This window comes from Dermacentor albipictus, unplaced genomic scaffold (assembly GCF_038994185.2).
Source record: "Dermacentor albipictus isolate Rhodes 1998 colony unplaced genomic scaffold, USDA_Dalb.pri_finalv2 scaffold_12, whole genome shotgun sequence".
NCBI classification, from domain to species: domain Eukaryota; kingdom Metazoa; phylum Arthropoda; class Arachnida; order Ixodida; family Ixodidae; genus Dermacentor; species Dermacentor albipictus.
Genome location: NW_027225566.1, coordinates 13,151,123 through 13,174,319, shown reverse-complemented (window position 1 = coordinate 13,174,319; position 23,197 = coordinate 13,151,123). Strand labels below are relative to the sequence as shown.

Below are 23,197 nucleotides of genomic sequence, written 5' to 3'. Positions count from 1 at the left end.
GCATGTCAGTCAACCTGGTGCACAGGTCACATGTGGGAGTACAACCGAAAGCTGGGTGTTCTTTGCCCTTCTGCACATGATTAGGGATAGAGCTTGAACTATACTATAGTGGCACCATCTCGCTCACCTTCTCCTCCCCATTATTCTGTTAAGGTGCTAATATACACAACTTCCAGAGGCTTGATTACGGTGTTGACTGCTGAACTTGGCTGATGTCAATGTCAGTAGTTTGTGGTACCCTCAAAGCCATGCTGTACTTTGAATGCATTTTAACATGGTAAAATTGAAATATGTGATTACATATTTCAAACTGACCGTTTGAAAATGCTGTTTATTATGCCAAAGCCAATTGGCTGCGGCATTCTGTGACAAATAATGCTTCTTGTTGTGAATAATGTATGTATGCATTATCGCATTTGCTTGTACTCTTTCGGGGAGTAGCCCATAGGCTCCTCCTCGAGAGTATCAAAATATATTTTCTCACTGAACAAAAGTGTTTTATGCACGCCATGCACAAGCCGTGCTGTCCTACGACAAGTATAGCTGCTATGTCAACAGCTACACACTATTGAAAGCGGCAAACAAAGGTAATAACGGACCTTAATTTCACGGTTAAAATGTTGTGACTAGCTAAGGTTTAGCCTTAGCCCCCGCTGACGTAGACAGCATTAGTGCAAAGGGAGGCGTATGTCATTAACAAGCTTTCGGGATAAGTACATACTGAATAAGCATGTGTCATGATATAGTGGTACCACCATTATGCCCCACCCACAGCTTAATTTCATTTTTAATTTCCCATTTAGACCAAGTAGCCACGTTTCTCTTTAGCCTGTGCAGTTGCTTCACAATAGGGGAATCCCATTCATTTCTGTCTTTACAGTGACTCCTATCATTCATTTTCATGTTGTTTGGTATAAAAAGGCACATTGGGCAAGGCCGAAGGTAGGTGGTTTGAATGTGTGCCATATGAGTTGGGTCAAATATCTCACTGAATATACTTATGGATTGGCCTTAAGGGAACACTGAAAAGAAACACTATTTCATTTCAGATGCATCACGTATTCTTTCATTTTGTGCCTATTTTCTGATGGGAGGTTATTTATAGAAGGGTGTATGAAAGTCAAAGCTCCATTTTCTACCAAATTTTGCACACAACCGGCACTGCCGCTACGTCAAGGAACATTGTGCATTCCAGAGTATTTTACTGTAGTTTGGCTGCTGCGGCTGAGTACATTTGCTCGAAAATTATAAATTACAGTATTTAGCTCTTTCAGAAGCCTATGTAATCTATATTTTCCAAAAACAAATTAATTAGGCCTTAGCAGATGGCGAGCAAGTGCGGCAACTTTATTTCAGTTCCACCATCTTTATTTCATTCTTGTCTCTTTTCTGGCTTACCAAGCCTCCTTTTTGGTAACTGCAGTCTTCTTCTCATGTTGCGGAAGAGTATTTAATAATGCAGCTCAGAGAATTACTTTTTTCTGTGGTTCCTTAAATATTTGCCTGAATGATGTGACAATGCTGCCCGAATATATTTTGCGTGTCAGCGGTTTGTGTTGCCATGTAATCACCAGTAGTGTCCGTGGTGCTCAGACATGTCACTGCACTTGCTCATTTCCAAAGTCACTAAGAAGCCATTAAAGCAATGAAGAGCATCTATTTGAAATTTCGTGCAGTAAACTAGATCATACGGTGTTTCTTGATGCTCTGGTGGACGAATGCAATAGAAAAGCACGGTCTTCTTCAAAGCATTTACAATGTGTCAGAAATGTTTTGCGGTTCATTTTTACCTCAACAGCCACGGGAATATTTATTTATCGTGTTGACTGTGGCACATTTATATCAAGCCTGGTCTGTGTAGCTGAATGTATGCTTATTGATTACTCAGAAATTAAACTAGTTTTCGATCTATTTTTAAACTAGATCTATTTTAAAACTATTTTTAAACTAGTTCGCTGAAATAATAGCACTAGCGCAACTATATTTTTTTCTTAAAGCAAAGTACCGTCTTTCAAAGCAACTTGAGTAAGCTTTTTCAGCACAATGGCAGACAGGATGTCAGTTAAAATTAAATTTCCTAAAAGAGTGCCGCTTCGGAGGGTATGGTTCATGCTCTATGTAACCATTGCAGCATTCTATGCTCCCAGTTATCGTTTTCATGCTATTCACAGTGCACACATACTAAAGAGATAAGGGACATGTAGAGGATGGAATGTGCAGCATGCAAAATCCAATAACGGACACGCAGTGTGTAAAAGAGCACAGAGTTTTATCACTCTCTGTTGCTTATTTTTTGAAGTGTGCGCGCTATAAACACCATTACAATGACCTCTTACCAACTTGACCAAACTTCAGCTCTTGCGATTGTTGTTTTTGTCCAGAAAATGCCCATATGTCACTAGTAGTGCTGGTGATATTTGCATGTATGTAAAAGAGGATTGCTTGATTCCAGAACAATTTCATTTGTTCTACTCATGATACTGAACTTGCCAGTGTTATAATAAACGTGAAACTGGGTAGGATGATGTTGTGGTATCTTGAACGGTGCCCTGGTACATTTAGCTTGTATGTCCTGAAAAAAATTGGGCTTAAGTTATAGAAAGAGAGGTGCAAAAGTCTAATGAAAACCCCTAATAGATATGATGAGTTGTGCTGCTGTGGACATCAGTTGGTTAGCCTTACTGGGTAATGCTGTTAGGGTTATGGGTGATTTTACACTTTAGGGCCTACAGGATGGCTAGCATCCCAAAACACATTAAAACGAATGTAAGGATGCATGTCGTGCTATGGTATCATTGTTGGCTCAAGAAGTTACCACCTTTGCTTACACTACGTAGCAGTCTGATATATTTTACTTAACCTGACTGCCATCTATGAACGAGGAGGAGGACGGAAACAAAAAAAAAAGGCACCATCCAATAATGTTTTTGCACAGATGGCTCATCCCTATTGAAAAATTTGCATGAGAAATAGAACGAGATGTAAGCATGTCGCACAGATTTGACGAGAAATAGAACGAGATGGATGCATGTCGCACAGATTCGACGAGAAAAGAACGATATGAAATGCATATTGAACGAACTCGCAGAGAAAACGGGCGAGATCTGTGTGATGTGCTACGCAGACATTTACGAAGTGCACGAGATTTATGCGATGTGCGATATGAATGCATAGAGCTTGAGTGACATGTGTGCGATGAGTTGTGTAGACCTGACGAGATTATGTATGACGTGTGTGAGGTGGCATGTGATGTGTACGCACTGTAGTCGTATGAGCAACTTGATCTTTGAAGATGACTGAATTGTATAAAAAGTGTGTGCACTTAAGTCGTAGTGCATACAAAAGCTCATTAATGACAGTCAGATTTATGAGCTGTTCGTAGTAAATGCAAGAGTGTGATCAATGTGCTGTATGATCACATTGAATCATTATGACACATATATACCAGCATAAACTACAGAGCAAATAAGACGTTCAGAGCTCAACTTCTGCAATTTCATCCCCATCAAAGCTGGTGTCGGTACTTTTGATGCAATGATTTTCACTTGGGGACATATTCTCGGATGAACACTTATGGCGATACTACTGCCTTTGCATGACGCATTCCTCGACCAGCCAGTAAGCACTGGATAGCACAATGATATTGTCAAAAGCTATCAGCAGAGTTTGAATCCCTAGTACAGAGAGTAGATCTGCCTAAGATTTTATTGCAATATAGGAGTCAGGTACCATAAAAGTTTCATAATAAAATGTTACATGTTTGTTTGTGCACGCAATAAAATAATCTGGCAATGTGATTATAGCACTTTGGAGATGCTTCAAACAAGGACGAGTTGGCAAAGTTTATTGCAAGCAGTTTGATCAGTGATAAATTATGTATGCACTTTGTCACATCCTAATAATATTGCTTGCATCAGATATATCAGTCAGAGGTAGTATAAGGGCGAACTTGAACCTGCATATTTTCCAAATAGCCAAGTGCGTCAATCACAATACTGTCAAATACAAATCTGCTAAGAGCATGTTAGTGCCTGTTTATGTCCAATTGTAGAAGGCAAGCGTGCGATTGGCCATGCATGCCCACATATAAAAATAAAAAGCAGAACCACAAGACAGTATAAATAGGTTGGTGAACAGATAGCCAAAATAGCAGTCAAAATCCATCGCACTTTGTCACAAATAAATTAAAAATATTGTAATTAAATAACAATCCCTAAAAATGTCATGTGATCAATTGTGGTAATGATCACAGTTACTGCTGTGAAAAATTATTTGCACTAAGTGTTTCACAACTTGCTGAGAGGGCTTGACCTAGTAAAAAATCCTCATATGTGCACAGCAGTGGCAAAAAAACGAGATGAGCGTCGCATCTTGGTGACCATTATCTCCCTACATACTACACAAAACTGAATTTGAAATTAAAGGAGAAATAACAAAGCAGTTCGTGTGCCAATGATGGTTAAGCGCACTGCAATGCCTTGCCATGCGTTGAAAGCTGACCTCCAAGCAACCAAAATGTAAGTGACCCTACATTGAAGCAGCGTCTCTAAATGACGAACGTGTATCACATCCTGGCATTCGCAGACGCAGTCACCAAATGAAAAACACCTTTGCAAATCGCAATAACGACGAATGTCACACGCGTGCGCACACAGACAGAATGCGAGCAGTTTCCGAAAGCACTCGCGAAAGACTGTACGGACGTTCCTACGCGTTCCACGCATATCAGAAGCGCGCGCGCGCGCGCACACATACACACATACACACACACACGCACGCACAAAAGGCGAGCAGTTTCCGGAAGCACTCGACAAAGACGGCACGGATGTTTTTACAAAAAAGCAAATCCCACCGGCGTGGCACCATTTCCCGATGCACAAACAGCACCACTCATTAACAGTACACATCCGTAGAACGGCGCACAAGCCGGAACAAAGCGCACACCACTCGACGCCAAATCCGTCGTCGATTACGCCGCTGAGAAACGAACACCTTCTAACATTCACAAACCAAACGACGATGTGCTGCGAACTTCAAACAGATTTTACGGCCCTGTCCGGTTGATAGGGCTGCTCCACAGGCTGTCCTCACTGTTGAAAGCAATGTCAGCAAAGTTGTTGAAAAAGGCCGCCTAAAACACGCAAAAACATGGAAATAATACGCCTCTACTACCCACGCTACTCATGCGATCACAGTTACCGGAACCACAGACGGCGAAGTAAACAAACGACGTCATTTCCCTTCATTTCAGACTGAAGTAGTTTCTCAGTTGCGCGAGTCTTCCTTTCGAGCAGGGCGCGACTTGTTCCGGGGACTGCGAGGGCGCTGCGGTCGAGCTCTGCACCAAGTGAGCGGCGCTGCTCTGCTGACATGTGCACGTTACTTGCGGGTGTTTGCGCTTCTTGTGCTGTAGCCGATTTTATTTTCTCATTGCGTGTGCCTTGAAACTGTCCTCGGGCACGTGGCTGGCGGTCGAGGTCTTTTGCGTCCGGTCCAAGTTTTGCGCTCATGGAGACGCCAGTACCGGCGACGTGTGGGTCACCAAGCGTTAACATTGCGTGTGCACTTTGGTTTGTAGGCCCACCTTTTTTTCCATCTCACTTTCTTCGGACGTGCACTCTCAGGTATGGTGTCTGTAGAATATTATACTTCAGCTTAAACAACAACAGAAAGAAATAACGGCTGCTTTATTCAGCGAGCACCATGTAAATGCCGAGTGCCGCGACTAACAACCATAACTGTGCCAGGCTATAGCAGACGACGCTCGGATGCTTGGCGCGGAGGTCGATGGCAGTGCTGCGGTGGCGGGAACGGCAGCGGGCTGCATGGTGCGCATAGCCGAGGAATTGGGGTACTTAAAGAGGACTATAGGCCATCGCTCTATAGGCGTTGTTGCGGCGGGCGGCCGATGTGGTGCTGATCGTTTGATCATATTTACGCGGTGCTTAGAGAACATGTGCTCCTTTTTTTGTGTGAATTAACGATCACTAAGCCCTGGGGCCTGTGCAACGCTATTAGTTCGCTGTATGTTTCTTGCGGTGCGCCGTTGTTGATTATCGTAGTGCGGTCAATTCGCGCTTCTTTGTCTCGCCGCTCCCGCATCGGGTCACAGTGCACGGAAGAATGTGTTGATAGTTGTGCTATCGCGTGCTGTAGTTCACCGCAATTCAACACTACGCTGGACGGACTGTTGGTGCAGTCGATGCGGCGTGAACGGACACGAAGGAGCGCTCGCCTCAGACGGTAAGTCGGGCGCCTTGCGCATTCTTATGGTTCATGTAGTGTACAGTGCTCACGGAATGAAACGCGTCAATTTAGGGCTTAGTAATGCGCATATATTCGTTTTCACCGGCTGTAGTTCGTGTCACATCGACGTAATTTTGGTGCGTACACGTACATCGGAGTCCTCGTCACCTTTGGTCACCAAATTCCTTGCGACATGACATGGTTCTCTCGCGTACTTTGCACGTTTGCAGGGCTTTACTAAATGCTCCGTGTCGCGTTTCATTCCGTGAGCACTGTACCTTGTCATGCGCAGCAGAAGATGATTAGTACAGCTACAAGAACAATAACAGTGATTTCCTAATGTTCGTTCGATATCGGAGTGCACATTTAGCAAAAAGTTTCACGAAAATTACCCCGAGGTTAATGTTCTAAGTGCTTCATCTATTGTTTATTTTCTTTTTGTTATGAAGTATGCTAGCGCCGGGTCATCGCTTCGTCTGAACGGGCAAAAAAATTCAAGCAGGAAATGTCACTGCTTCTATACGTAATTTCTCAGCAAGAAATCGTATAGACAATTCTAGAAGTACGTTGATGTGTTGCGCAGATGTTTTCACAGCTAACGTTAACGCGCGACGGCATCCAAATGATCTGACTCGTGAGAAGATTTTAGCTTGGATGCAAACTTTGATGCTTATAGGTTGTCGCCAAGGCAACCTGTATTTCTTGTGTTTAGTGTTGTTTGTTTTCGTGCCTTTGACACGTTGAATAACCGCCCGTGATGTAAGAATGAAATATTTAATTTCTCTAAGCGGATGCAGCTTCATGTAGCTGGCTGTACGAGAGCTTTCCCCAATTTGACGCGATGTTGTCAAATCACAAGTTTGCAGTTTCAGCAGTGATTACAATAAACTGAACATTTATTGTTTAGGGATGTCACAATTTCTTGAGACGGAGGCATCTCTGCACCACATAGGCTGCGGCACTATGCAGCTTGAACAGCACGACAAAGCATCTGATCTGCCTGCTTTGACAAGGTACGTACTAAACGGTCACAGCCATTTATGTGTTCTAGGGTCTGTTCGTGTATTTGGCACCTGTCAACTTTTCTGAGTCTCTCATGCAATTTATAAATTCTTGCTATTCTACAATTTTACTAATGTTCCATTAAGTAATGAGAACGAAGTTTTATTAGTGAAGATGTTCTAAAGCTGCTGAGAAATGGGGTGGCATAGGATTGCTAAAATGCACGTAAAAAATAGTCCTGGCGCTTTGCTTTCTTAATTGCTAGCAATGAAAAATCCCTAATAAAATTAGCAAAGGGACACTTGCTTTAGGTAAGTTCATTAAGATACGTTCCAGAAGCAGGCTAAGTTTGCAGCAACAAAAGCACTGAGAAAAACTCACTGATCTAAAAACATGTTAGTTTCTGCTTTTCCAAGTGTGCTGCTTGTGTACAGTGTGTCAAGGTAAATAATGGTTAATAATGTATGCATAGAAAAGTGTGGATGCTGAGAGAAAGCTTTAGGAAAGTGCGTGCTGTCTTTCCAACACAGGATTTCTGTCTAGAATTTTTGTAAAATATGAAGTGCACAGGCTGGCAAACAATGTTCAACACTTTTGCTTTAGATTTTAATGTAGCCGGTTCATTATGTGTCCCTAGTATAGCTTAGCGTCAAGCTTGAAGCTGATCTCTGATGTCACATCAGTTGCAGGATGCAATAACGTGGTATCACATACTGCTTGTTACGCATGTCAGTAAACCTGGTGCAGTTGTCACAGGTGAGAGTATAACTGAAAGCTGCGCATTCTTTGCCCTTCTGCACATGATGTGGGATAGAGTTTGAACTATGCTATAGTGGCACCATCTCCCTCACCTTCTCTTCCTCATTATTCTGTCAACTTGCAATAATATGCACAACTTCTAGAGGCTTGATTATGGTGTTGTCTGCTGAACTTGGCTGATGTGAATTTCAGTAGTTTGGGGTACCCTCAAAGCTATGCTGTACTTTTCATGCATTTTAAAATGGTCAGTTTGACATATGTGATTGGCTGTGGCATTCTGAGAGAAACAAGGCCTCTTGTGAATAATGCATATATGCATTATTAGCATTTTCTAATACTCTTTCAAGAAGCAGCCTACAGGCTGCTCCCCGAAGAAGTGACCACCTTTGCTTACGCTACGTGGCAGTCTGGTCCAGTTTACTTAACCTGTCTGCCATCTATGCACGAAAACGAGGAGAGAAGCGAAAAAAGGGACCTTCGATTTATGTTTTTGCACAGATGGCTCATACATTGCACTTTTCTTATCTCGCATGCTTTGTTAACTCAAAGCTTTCTATGGGCGAATATAATTTCATTCCTATTTATACCTAATAAGAATTACTTAGTTCACAGTGTCACTTTTTATATTATACTTTTGTGAGACTAAGCTCACTTGTTTTAATGCAAGTGTGGCTGGGCCTGCAGAAAGAGTAAGCAGACTACTGTGTTGCTGATCAGTGCTGATCTCCACGTCTGAGCTGGTCCCACAACATCCAGGCACCACTGTGCTTTGCTTCATTGACAAGGTAATATGATATAGACACCTTGCACCTCAGTATCAGTTTTGAGAAATATGCTAAGACACAAGGGTTGGCCTTGGTGATAAATACACTCGTGTTCTTTTTTTTAAGCGTTCTTCTTGCAGTGTTCCTCATGTACATGTTTTCAGAGGATGCTTAAATGCAAACTGCCATGGAACTTGTTTATGCCTTAAAGTAGCACTCTTTCACCAAGAAAAAAGCCTTATTTAATGCACAATTCATAAGAAAGGTGAGGAGGTGACAGGACATAACAGTCTAACAGCCATCCAATTTTACTGCTTGCAGAGCAATATAAAGTGAGAGGTGAAAGGGCAAGAACAGATAAATCGACAATGTATGTTGCTCACACAACTGCGAAAAGAAGCATGGCTACTATGACACTTGTTTTACAATGATAAATAAGCAGTCTTGCTATCTGATAATCCACTGGAGGGCGAGCCAACTCGCAGATTCTCTGTAACACATGTAAGGAAAGGCTCACAAATCTTGCCAGCCCTATGCTCGTAACACATTGCCACAGTTGCATAGTTTTCAAACAAAATAATGCAAGTGAGCTTTGCACCACCAAATGACCTGAGCATTCAGTTGACATGGTTGCAGATCCAGTCATTTATACATTGGCCTGTTTTGTTGACATGGTGTCTACTGCACGACAGTGGTATTTAATATCCATCAACACCCCTGTGCTCGACGTACTCTTTCTTGCATGCTTTTTTTTCACAGGTAGTGGAAGATTACTTGATTCCAGAACAATTTGGCTTGTTCTGCACATGATAGTGAACTTTCCAGTCTTATATTAAACATGGAATTGGGTAGGAAGATGTGGTATTTTTTATAGTGCCCTGGTGCATTCAGATTGTGCAGAGGCTTCAAGCTTGTATTGACAAAAATTGGGATGAAGCCATAAGAGGAGAATTGTAAAAGTGTAACGAAAGCCTCCTGATAGATATGCTGAGTTGTGCTGCTGTGAACACTTATTGGTTATCCCTACTGGGTAACGCTGTTAAAGTTATGGATGCTTTGACACTGTAGGGCCTACAAGGTGGCTAGCATTACGGAACACATTAAAACAACTGTAGGGATGCATGTTGTGCTATTGCATCATAATTGGCCCACAAAGTGACCACCTTTGCTTACACTATGTGGCAATCTGGTCCAGTTTACTTAACCTGACTGCCATCTATGCATGAGGAGGAGAAGGGACTAAAAAATGAAGGGACCTTTGATTAATGTTCTTGTACAGATGGCCCATACATTGCATTTTTCTTATCTTGCAGGCTTTGTTACTTAAAGCTTTCTACGGGCGAATATCAGCATTTCATACCTAATAAGTATTGCTTTGTTCACAGTGTCACTTTCTATATTTACCGTATTTACTCTCATAATGATCGCACTCACGTAATGATCGCAGCCCTGAATTTTGTCATCCAAATTCGATTTTTTTTATTTCCTGTGTAATGATTGCACCCCTAACTTGCTGCAGCGATATGTCATGTGCCAAGTCTAGCTATTAATGATCGCGCTTACCATCTGTCGAATGCTACGCGAACAACTCTTCAAGATAAACCAAGTGGTCTGCACGCACCAAACATTTTTAAGCAGATGCTCGTTTTCATTCCTTTCATTACTTTCCGCACTTCCATGACAAAAAAGCTACAACCAAAATTGCCTTTATTATGTGTAGGCTTTGTAATGGTTGTGGTCAACAGCAACAAAAAAGATGCCTTTCGATTCTTCTCATCTGCACTCGTGGGCACGCAACAAATCACGAGCGGCAACAATAGCAGCCACATTTACACTGATACGTTAGAAGTGTACCCTATCCATACGCCGACACTTGTAACACAGCTAAGATATTTGCCCACCCTTAGCACAAACGTGCTGTATTAGGATAGTAGTGAAGACAAATGCCGCAGTTTCTGCAGCATGCCCGCCGTGTCTTTCTATGTCACTGGCAGCTAAGCGTGCCCATCTGTTTCTGCCCCCTCATAGTGGACATGGCGACGTTATTGCCACAAACTTACCGATATTATTCATTACTGATATGGAAGAAACTTTCAATGCAAGTAATGTACTCGAGAGAAAAAAAAATCGCGTTCGGCGCATTTGGTGTTTTCAGCTTGCTATGCTGGCCGCCACTTTTGTTTCGGTGTCCCGCACTACATACAGTGGCAGCCACTTATTTCTTGACCTATTGCCATCCCGCAGCAAACGCGGGATGAAAAAAATTCTTTTTGCGGGAAATTTAACCGGCACAATGATCACACACCTGAATTTGTGACCATTTTTTTTTACAAGAAAATGCGATCATTATGCGAGTAAATACAGTACTTTGTGGCACCAAGCTCACTTGTTTTATTGCAGGTGTGGCTGGGCCTGCAGAAAAGCTGTAAGGAGACTGCAGTGTTGCTGATCAGTGCTGATCTCCACGTCCGAGCTGGTCCCACAACATCCAGGCACCACTGTGCTTTCACAAGGTAATATGTTGTGGACACCTTGCACCTCAGTACCAATTTTGAGTTTGACTTGATAAATATTTAAGAAGACACAAGGTTTGGCCTTGGGGATAAATACACTCGTGTTCTTTTTTTGAAGTGCTCTTTCTGCAGTGTTCCTCATGTACATGTTTTCAGAGGATGGTTACACTCCTTAAATGCAAACTCCCTTGGAGCTTGTTTAGGCCTCAAACTAGAACTCTTTCACCAAGAAAAAATCCTCATTTAATGCACAATTCATAAGGAAGGTAAGGAGGTGACAGGCAGTGTCTAACTATCCAGTTTGACTGCTTGCCCAGCAATATCAAGCGAGAAGCGAAAGGGCAATGCTAACAGATAAATCGGCAATGCATGTTGCTTGCACAACTGCGAATGCGACACATGGCATGGCTACTATGAATGCTGATATGACGATAAAAATATTGTAGTTTTTACATTAGCCGGTAAGCTTATTAATATTTTGCACCAGCAAACAACCAGTTTGGTAGCTGTAGTTGTTGCACTGCTTCAGGAGTAAGATATTCTTTTTAATGAAAATTGAGTAGTGCTGCGGTTAGCGAAGCTATTTCTGCCTGTACAATAAATTAGGCATTTTTAAAGAGGCGGCATATAACAATTGTGTTGCTGTGCCACATAATTAGTAAAGTGAGGGGAGGTTTAAGTAAGCAAAAGAGGAAGATTAACCTTGTCGTACAAACAGATCCTTGTCTCAGCTGTCGTCACTGTGATGCAACGGCTCCCAGATAACTGGGGGGGGGGGCTAAAATTAGCCTTAAAAAGCTGACGCAATAATACAAAAAGCCATTGAAGAGTGTGGTTGCACCTATGTTTGACCAGTGCAGTATCGGGAGCAGGGCCAGACAGCAGCTGAAATGTTATGTAATAGAAGCTGGTCATATTGAGTGCTCTAACATGCTAACAAAAACTGTCATTTAGTTTCTATAGTGGTATTAAAGGTGCATTAATCTTTCCTATAAACAATTCTGCACTGGCATCTATGCAGTGTTTTCCATCTGCATATTCCGCAGTGCGGTAGCAAAAAGCTGTGAAATCTGTGTATTCACTTGCATGAGCTGGTTATGCTTCATGAATACTTTGTTTAGCGCAAAACGACACACACAAGACGACAGGACAAGGCGCTACTCTCAACTGACATCATTTTATTGCGTCACTCCTTTATAGACCGCTCAAACCAGAGGAATATGCGCAGTGAGCACAATGCGGTGAAGCCACCACCAACATCCGATCCAAAGAGCGCACTCATGTGACAGAATCCAAAAAACCAAATTCAGTGCTTTACTAGGTTAAGGAAGGCACACTAATGCACTGTGACTCCAGTGACTTAATGAAAAATGCTTCCGATAACTCTCGGGCGGTGGTGTCACGGCTCTTTTTCAAAATCGTGGTATCACGAAACATGGGTTTGCATTTGCATGTTTTACAATGCTGAGCCAAATGGGAACCTGTGCCTGTTGGTATGGATCGCTCATGTTCTCTAAGGTGCTCGTTAACACAGCGGCCTGGCTGCCCTACATACACTTTGCCACATGACAAGGGAATCTTATAAACGACACTGACGCTGCATTCTACAAACTTCACGTGGTTCTTTTCACAATCAGGTTTTTTACTTGTTTTAGAAATACGGCTGCACGACATTGACAGTTTCTGAGGAGCGGAAAACACTACCGGAATTTGGTATTTAGTGGCGACATTCTTTAGATTGTGAGCCACTCTGTGGCAATACGGCACAACTTCAGGCCTCTTCTTTTGTGTGATGCAGTTACTTTTGTGCCGCTTCCCTTTCAGTTTCTGAAGCAATACCTCCGAGATTGACGTCACCACCACACTTGGGTAACCAGCAGCCTGCAGCCTATTTAACTGTGCAATGAAACTCATGTTCGCAGAGTGATGACAAGATTGCATAAAGGAAGATTCTAAACACATCAAAGCAATGGCGCGTTTCACAGTCTTTGAGTGCGCAGACGCGTAAGGTAAAAGTTCCTTACGTGCGCGTGGCGAGTACATCTGACAGGCGTGGCCTGTTTGTAAGGATAGCTGCAAATTTAAAACTGGAGTTTACCGTCCCTAGATAGCTCATGTGTGAAAGTTAAACCTTTGCCATTGTCATTGAAAAGTGTTAAAATATCAGCTACCGTCACGGAGCATTCGTTGTTAGTCTGTTTTATCACAACGAGAAAATCGTCAACATATCTAACAATTTGAACCGAGTCATTGTTTAAGGCACTCTTAAGAGCGCGGTCGACAAAAGATAAAAAAATATTACAAAGAGCAGGCGCCACACATGAACCAATACACACACCATTTTTCTGAATAAAAAGGTTATTTTCGAACAGGATAAAAGTTGCACTTCAATAAAATTCAAGAAGGGACATGAAACTTTCCGAAGATAACCCGGTGGCATTGCAAAAATCTACCTCGCCACTTTCTTCGATGCACATCATCACACTGCGAAATAGCTCATCATGCGGTATAGAATCGTAAAGATCTTCGACGTCAACAGAAAAAATGTTGGCTAATGAATGGTTGTCTTCCAGAAAGGAAACAACATCGAAAGAATCCTTTATGCCATAAGGATCGTCAATAGTTAAATGATTAAACTGTTTTTGCAAAAAGCGGCTAACCAAAACCTGCCAACAGTTGTTTTCACTGACTATTGTACGGAAAGGCACATCCGGTTTGTGCGTTTTTGCAGTGAAAAAACCTCTAAAGCAAGTAGCTTACATTGTTTTACATCTTTCACAATCTTGGTGAGGCCTATGACACAGACACACAAATATCAGGGCCCACTGATATTTGTCTCCTGATCCTGCTGTTCTGGTCAGTCACATAGCTTTTGCTGTGTGCCGTGCAAGGATGCTTACGTTCTGCATGAAGAATGGACATGTTCCTCAAGATGTGGCGAGTCTCTTCGGGAACGTCAGGCCTTCCGTCGGTCACGTGCGGCGAATGTGTCGGATTCTTAGTTCTTAAATTTGGGGGCAGGTACGCCTTCTGTACGACTGGTTGAGAGCTGTGTGCTACTCGCGCGATGCACCTATTGTGGCCTAGAAGAAGTTTCGTTTCTACAGACTTCTATCAACTTGGACTACAGAATTCTGGTGGACACAGCTGCTGCTACTCCTCCGGTCCAGACTACCGTGCAGAAAGGAAAAAACGCAACCGGTCACCACTGGTTTCCAGGTACTCGGTGACGTCAGGCTTCCTGACGAAGTTGCTGCATTGCTAAAGAATGGGCCGAAGTACAGCACGGAACCAAGAATTCCTGCACATGAGCTACTGGCTTTGAACAGGTGCATCGCAAGGAAAGCAGAACTAGAGGACCAGGAGCGGTGCCTCCTCGATAGGGTGGACAACCTTCGTAGGACCGCCACTGGGAGCGCGCCACGTTCGACAGCTGTGATCAAAAGGACAGTATCTTTCTTTAGAGACAATGAACTGCGGCTGTTACTGAGTGACAAAGAGGGCGGGTTTGTGATAGCTCCGTCTGCTGTCTTCAACAAAAAAGCCATTGAGGCTGTCAACAAACACTTCATTCTGGCAAATGAGAAAGCTCAGAAGGTAAAATGCAAAGCCATTTCTTTGTTGGAAAATATAGGCCTCACCAAGATTGTGAAAGATGGTAAACAATGTAAGGTACTTGCTTTAGATGTTTTTTTTTCACTGCAAGAACACACAAACCGGATGTGCCTTTCCGTACAATAGTCAGTGAAAACAACTATTGGCAGGTTTTGGTTAGCCGCTTTTTGCAAAAACAGTTGAAGCATTTAACTATTGATGATCCTTATGGCATAAAGGATTCTTTCGATGTTGTTTCCTTTCTGGAAGACAACCATTCAGTAGCCGACATTTTTTCTGTTGATGTCGAAGATCTTTACTATTCAATACCGCATGATGAGCTATTTCGCAGTGTGATGACGTGCATCGAAGAAAGTGGCGAGGTAGATTTTTGCAATGCCACCGGGTTGTCTTGAGAAGGTTTCATGTCCCTTCTTGAATTTTATTTAAGTGCAACTTTTATCCTGTTCGAAAATAACCTTTTTATCCAGAAAAATGGTGTGTGTATTGGTTCATGTGTGGCGCCTGCTCTTTGTAATATTTTTTTATCTTTTGTCGACCGCACTCTTAAGAGTGCCTTAAACAATGACTCGGTTCAAATTTTTAGATATGTTGACGATTTTCTTGTTGTGATAAAACAGACCAACAACGAATGCTCCGTGACGGTAGCTGATATTTTAACACTTTTCAATGACAATGGCAAAGGTTTAACTTTCACACATGAGCTATCTAGGGACGGTAAACTCCAGTTTTTAGATTTGCAGCTATCCTTACAAACAGGCCACGCCTGTCGGATGTACTCGCCACGCGCACGTAACGAACTTTTACCTTATGCGTCTGCGCACTCAAAGACTGTGAAACGCGCCATTGCTTTGATGTGTTTAGAATCTTCCTTAATGCAATCTTGTCATCACTCTGCGAACATGAGTTTCATTGCACAGTTAAATAGGCTGCAGACTGCTGGTTACCCAAGTGTGGTGGTAACATCAGTCTCGGAAGTATTGCTTCAGAAACTGAAAGGGAAGCGGCACAAAAGTAACTGCATCACACAAAAGAAGAGGCCTGAAGTTGTGCCGTATTGCCACAGAGTGGCTCACAATCTAAAGAATGTCGCCACTAAATACCAAATTCCGGTAGTGTTTTCCGCTCCTCAGAAACTGTCAATGTTGTGCTGCCGTATTTCTAAAATAAGTAAAAAACCTGATTGTGAAAAGAGCTATGTGAAGTTTGTAGAATGCAGCGTCGGTGTCGTTTATATAAGATTCCCTTGTCATGTGGCAAAGTGTATGTAGGGCAGTCAGGCCGCTGTGTTAACGAGCGCCTTAGAGAACATAAGCCATACATGATCCATAGCAACAGGCAAAGGTTCCCATTTGGCTCAGCATTGTAAAACGTCCAAATGCAAACTCATGTTTTCTGATACCACGATCTTGAAAAAGAGCCGTGACACCACCGCCCGAGAGTTATCGGAAGCATTTTTCATTAAGTCATTGGAGTCGCAGTGCAGTAGTGTGCTTTCCTTAACTTTGTACAGCGCTGAATTTGGTTTTTTGGATTCTGTCGCATGAGTGCGCTCTTTGGATCGGATGTTGTTGGTGGCTCCACCGCATGGTGCTCACTGCGCATGTTCCTTTGGTTTGAGTGGTCTATAAAGGAGTGACGCAATAAAATGCTGTCAGTTCAGAGTAGCGCCTTGTCCTGTCGTCTTTCTTGTGTGTGTCGTTTCGCGCTAAACAAAGTATTCATGGATTCGCACCAACTAGCCCGCCAACGCATTGTGCTGGTTATACTTGTTCATTAAATGTAAAATACTTGTGGAAAAGTATTAGACTATTTCAGTGGTCTTGTATTGCAATTCTGCAGCCATTTCTATTCTTTGTGAAACACGAACATTTAACAGAGACGAGAACAAGACAATGCGAGGACGAGCACTTGCTTTCAACTGCTGTGGTTAATCTTGAAATATCAATTTACGTAGGTAGAAAACTCATGAGCCTCCGTGTTCTCTTTTTCCTGTTTCTCTGTGAGATGTTCACGCTTTACACACAATATCATGCAAGAACCAGCCAAATCAGTTATGCAGTGGAGCTACCTATTGTGCATGTCAGTTCCAATGGCTTGTTGTAATCTAACAGGGCCGGCTACTTTGTTTACATTTTTGTGCAGAGGCATACGAGCACTGTTTCAAAAACGCCGAACACTGTGGATACGGAGGCAAGGAGGCTGAAGGACCTGAACAAGCACCTGGCCACGATGCTTCGGAATACAAAATAAAGATGGTTTGTGTTAATTGTGGGCCCTAAAAAGTGTCCTCTTTGTCTCTGAGCTGGCACATCGGCCGACTCACGTGATCGAAATTAATCGCTGCAATGTTGGCAGAATGTGTTACTGTGTGGAACTTCACCAAAAATATTGCATGAACAAAAGAACTCATTCAACACAAATGCGAACACTTGTAGAATGCAGCTAAACAAGAATGGTGTCATTTTGCATAGCTGAATGAGAACATTTTCATGTAGCATACACAAACGAGAACGATATCGTTTCGCATCGCCGTGCGAGAACTATCTCGTCAAGCATAGCTATGCGAGAATAATCTCGTTTAATATACCCACACGAGAACGATCTCGTTCATTGACGATGTCCACTCGTACACATGTGATGTACGACGTCGTCGAGTCTACGGAGCAATAATAGCGTACAGAAGTTCTCGTGAAATTCTCATACATATTTTTTCAATAGGGATACAGTGCATTTTTCTTGTCTTGCAGGCTTTCTTACTCAAAGATTTCTATGGATGAATATCAGCATTTAATTCCTAGTTATACCTAATAAGAATTGCTTTGTTCACAGTGTCACTTTTTATGTGATATTCTTGTGACACTAAGCTCACTTCTTGTAATGCAGGTGTGGCCAGGGCTTCTGTGTTGCTGATCAGTGCTGATCTCTACGTCGGAATTGGTCCCACAACATCCAAGTGCCACTGCACTTTGCCTCATTGACAAGGTAAAATGTTATATACACCTTGCACCTCAGTATCAGTTTTTGTTTTGAGAAGTATGTTAAAAAGACGCAAGGGTTAGCCTTGTTGTTAAATACACTCGTGTTTCTTTTTTAACGCGCTCATTCTGCAGTGTTCCTCATGTACATGTTTTCAGAGAACGCTTACACTCCTAATTGCAGGCTGCCATGGAGCTTGTTTATGCCTTAACGTAGCACTTTTTCACCAAGAAAAGAGCTTTATTTAACGCACACTTCATTAGAAAGGTAAGGAGGTGACAGGGCATAACACAGTCTAACAAACATCCAATTTTACTGCTGGCACATCAATATAAAGGGAGAGGTGAAAGAGCGAGAACGTATAAATCGGCAATGCATTTTGCTCAGACAACGGCAAAAAGGATAAATGTCATGGCTACTATGACACTTGTTTTACAATGATAAATAAGCAGTCTTGCTATCGGGTAATACTCTGCAGGGGGAGCAAACTCGCAGATTCCCTGTCACACATATAAGGAAAGCCTCACAAATTTCGCCAGCACTATGGTCCTTATACATTGCCACAGTTGCACAGTTTTCAAACAAAATATTACAAATGAGCTGTGCACTACCAAGTGACCGCCAAATGATCTGAGCATCAAGTTGACATGGTTGCAATGGCAGACATTTATAGATTGGCCTGTTTTTCCGACATAGTGTCTACTGCACGATAGTGCTATTTAATATCCATCAACACGTCTGTACTCTACGTACACTTTTTTGCATGGTTTTTTTCGTAGGTAGTGATGTATGCCTCTTTATTGTTTACGTGCCTACAAAGCAAAGCAAGCTGCAGCCATGGCGACAAAGCATTATAGGAAAAGCCGACATTCGGCTACTTTTCTTAGCACTGAACAAGCTAGGTTTGTTGGCTTGAGTTTGCGTTCATTGGTTTGATGATTTTTGAAGCCCCATGCGGTTTTTTTTCTCACACTTAGGCAGACAAGCTTGTGGGATATGCTTGCGCAATTTGTACACTGCAAGTATAGGTGGCGGTCTGATCTTTAGAAGGAAGTGCAGTAATGGCACCATTCACGGCGCAAATGATTCTCCTCGAGTTAGGCAAGGCACCAGTGGTAATGTTTGTTCCTTTGCCCAAAACAGCAGGTTTAGGTTCAGTGTAGTTGCAGGAAGACATGTTAAACATAACTTCTATGCTTTGAGTGGGTGCGTTCATCTGAGGGCGTAAAGTGTTTTTCTTGCAACTGACTGTGGGGGGCAGTAGCGCTTCCTTAGCATCGGCATCAAGTTACCATGAAGTTGAGCATTCCGAAAATCGTGAACAATGACCCTTTAGTTGGAACATTGCGAAGAAGAAATCAGCTTTGATGCCCTTCATTTTTTGCAGACCCACTTGTGCTATCAGTAATTTCTTCTAAGCTGGCTGAATTCTTGTGAGGCCCCATGCTGACGCTACTGATGCAGACTTTTCAGGAGAACGTTCCTGGCTTTGTAAGTATTGTTGAAGAAAAGGTGGCACTCACAAGTGGCGATTATAAATGGGAGTGAAACGAACTGGCAAATCTTGGTTCCACCTTGTGTTCAGTTGTGTAGGAGGTAAAGGTTTGATGAAAATTCGTCTGGCCTTTAACGTGATGATCATCACTTACTTGGTCAGTGACAGTAGCTTCACAAATCATGTTACGCAAGGAAATAAATTTTTGTCGAACCCTAGATAACGCTTTCTACAGAACTCATTGTATACAACATTTTAACCGAAATTACTTGTTCATCTCTTTCGCGTGCAGAATAGAAGTTTATAAGTGCCAACTTTCCTTCAAACAGACTTCCAAAGGAAATGATCTTAATCCAAAAAGTTTGCATTTGAATTCATCGATAGTGTCAGCTTGCTGCCTCAAAGTAATTCGGCTAGCTGGGGAGAAATTACTGCCAGCAAGATATCAGTGCTGACAGAATATCAAGGGCTTGGAAACTCAAGCGTTCTTTGCTAGGAGCGAACTATATCAGACCAATATTTGTGTCTTCTGGGACATACAGTGTTGTGATTTCGGGGTTGAGGACCAAAGACGGGCTGTTTACACAGACGAAGAAGAAACAAAAAAAATTGGCACAATATTTACAGATAGTGGATGATAGCGCACAGGCAGGAGTAAGAACGCATCAGATGGACTTGGAGGCTGGCAACGACTCTTTCTTCTCACAATGGGTTGGTTCTCCCTTTTAGTCCCTTTGGCAACCGTCGTCAGCAAGAACCAGGCGGGGCAGGGTGATAAAGTCGCCTGCGTCGAATTCTTGATTCGTTGCGGAGACGGCTGGGCGCTTCTTGAAGTGGCCTCCCGTGTCGAATTCTCGATTCGTCGCGCAGAGGTGGGAGCTCCCTTTGCCTCCCTGATATGCACGTAGGCCACGTAGTATGGCAGCTCCCGTCGCCTCATGGTAGCCACATGATGCACGTATTATGGCGCAACAACAGCTAAATGTCATCTTCATAGCGGCACTAAAGGACCATCTGCGTAGACCGTCTCAAGAAAACTTGATCTATTAAAACAAAAAGAGCCCATTAAAACCACAACTATATCTTAAGGTTGTCTTCCTGCAAGCCTGCTAAACCAGCAACTACCATTAGGCACAAAGGAATCAACACCGTGGTAATTCACCCAACCCTGACGAGAGTGACCTGCACCATCGAAAGAGCGAACAGTAAGCTCTTTCTAAGGCAAGACCACGAACTTAACCTACCAGAAAGGAACTCTGTTGGCTTGACTTGGGTCAGTGACCATAAATTCATCATTATAAAACAGGATGCCTTAACAATTGCAAACTCAGGTTAATGTCTTCATAGGCATCATTTTGTGGACAAGAGTTGAAAAAAGAAGCCCTGTATGACTAGTGATCCTACACAGGAGTCCGTCATGTCAAAAAGTGTGAAAATCGTTTGCATAGGATCAAAATCGCAAAGAAAACTTGTGTTGTCGCTTGAAACAATACCATGCACTCTAAGGAGTGGTGCCAATTTTTTTTTTTAAATGTGGTGAGCACCTACACTGCGCATAATTTAGTTAAAAAGAAAGTAAGGCAGAATGGGCCATATAAAACTAATGGCAATAATTTTCGCATATATAGATGTTTGCTAAAATCATGTGACAATTGCTCATTTTAGAAATTATGAAATTTCGTTAAATGTAGCTGCCCTCGGATGATTCTGTATAACCATTTGCCCTAACGCATATGCTACTTGCCCAAATAAATTAAACTGGGGAGTTTTATCTGCCAAAACCACAATATCATTATGAGGGATGCCTTAGTGGGGGACTCCGGATTAATTTTGGACACTCCGTGTTCCTTATTGGGCACCCAGTGCTCCTTACGTTTTGGCATTTTGCGAGCATCGAAATACGGGTATTGTGGCCGGGATTTTACCCTGCGCCATTTTGCTTAGCACTTCAATGTGAAAGCCACAACGCCACCGCGGTTTTTAAACTGGTAGCAGAAGGGTAGTTTCAAAGATTTTTGTTTTGTTCAACCTGTTTGTGCTGCTTTTTAAAATTACATCTTAGGCTTGTTACTTCTGTTGCTCGAATAGTAGTAATTATTGTTGATGAGCCAGTATTCTTTCTTTTTTTTTACGGTGATAGCTTGTTGCAGTGGCCTCCTAACGCGACAGGTTATTCTACTACAATGATGCATGTTCCGTTAGATGTCAAAAACGTTGCAGAAAACCACTTACTTTTACTAAACTTTGTTCAGTATCCTATATGTTCTGAACGCTGGAGCGCTCTTACCTTTGTGATTGTAGGCAAATCCGTTTTTGCTTATGCGCTATCTTATTGCATAGGTGAAAATAAATTGTTGGCGTTTCTTTACTTCTTCAGGTACCCTGCAAGCTCTCCCTCAAGGAACACATTCCAATGGTCATCTGTCAGCAGACTGGGTGTATCAAAGTACCATTGCAAGGTCCAATAAACAACATTTGTGAGATGTTTGACATGCTGTTGCTTAAATCCAGAGGACATCACTATTAATGAGAACTTGAACCACCGTGCAAAAGAACCTGTGTAAAATATACTCTTTTATTTACAAATAGAAGCCATTACTTCATGTGACATCTTCACCTCGAAATTACTCTTTACCGTAGAATTGTGAACAAACCATTACAGCAAGACAACACTGCAGGAAGGTGAGCACAAGTGATCATGTATGTAGGACGACTTACAATAATTCTTTTTGATATAATATACTAACTATGTAAAGGAAGTACCAATATTTTTTTAGGGTTTACACTCTTGCAAGTCGTACAAGGTCGTCTATCTCGTATGCACTCAGCTCGTACAAATAAACTCGTTCATGATGTATGAGCACCTAGTTCATTGGAAAGGACTCAATCTCATACACACGTGTAGTATGAAAAATCATTCAGCCTGCGACAAATTGTTCAGTCGCCGAGAAATCGTAATCTATGGAGCAATAATAGCGTACAACATTTTTCGTAGATTCTCGTTCACTTTTTTTTTCAATAGAGATATTCTAAAACAGGGGATACAATATGAATGGCATGTTTAATTGGCCAAAGTTCCAGGCTGTTCACGTCACAACTGTTGTTCTTTATGGACGGGACATGAGAGGTACCCTCCCGTGTAGTTACCGGAAACAGAAATACAGTCTCGCTAATTTGCGTGCCAATGGAACGGGTGAAATTATTGTTATGTCAGCTCCCTCGAATAAAGGTAAAGAATTTATTAAAAGCTTTGGGAAGGTCAGCACCAGTGATGATATTTTCTTTCCATTTATTTACCCTAAAAGCCCAGCTTGGGCAATACATAGGGAGGGGCGGGACAACAATTGATATACAAAGGTATAAGGCAACATACATGTCAGCCGAATATCCTTATATGAAGTAGTACATGGTATGCAACATCTACATTTGTTCTCACTTGACATCATACGCCAATAATTCTTACATTACACATAAAATAATATTACATCCTCTGACATCTGGAGAAATGCAGGAAGAAACGTTAATGTTTCTAATTTCTGAAAATTTCATTAAGTGCTTGTTTAAATATAATATAGTCAGTTATTTTGGCTATATTACTTGGGAGATGATTCCATTGCGAAATGGCTAACTGCACACATGAAAACTACAACAGTTTAGTTCGTGCAACTGGTTGTTCAACCTTAAACTCGTGAACAATTCATGGGAATTTCCTTTTGGCTGGTAAAATGTGTGCGTTAGAGAAGATATTTTGGTGATGAAAAAGCTGATGGAAGAAAGTTCACCGAGACATCTTTCTTCTAGTCTGCAATGGCATGAGTCCTCCC

At 42.2% G+C, this 23,197-nt stretch overlaps 1 long non-coding RNA gene across 2 annotated transcripts; it reads left to right on the top strand.

The window, feature by feature from the left end:
- Nucleotides 1-5,418: 5,418 nt before the first annotated feature.
- On the top strand, nucleotides 5,419-21,837 carry LOC135907197 (uncharacterized). 2 transcript variants are annotated; one of them, XR_011509389.1, is made up of 7 exons: nucleotides 5,419-6,243; nucleotides 7,154-7,259; nucleotides 8,675-8,792; nucleotides 11,172-11,284; nucleotides 17,045-17,157; nucleotides 17,786-17,884; nucleotides 21,751-21,837. It is a non-coding gene; the product is annotated as an uncharacterized lncRNA (long non-coding RNA). The 2 variants fall into 2 exon arrangements; XR_010565927.2 differs by lacking the exons at nucleotides 17,786-17,884; nucleotides 21,751-21,837 and having other exon boundaries at nucleotides 17,045-17,204.
- Nucleotides 21,838-23,197: the final 1,360 nt, after the last annotated feature.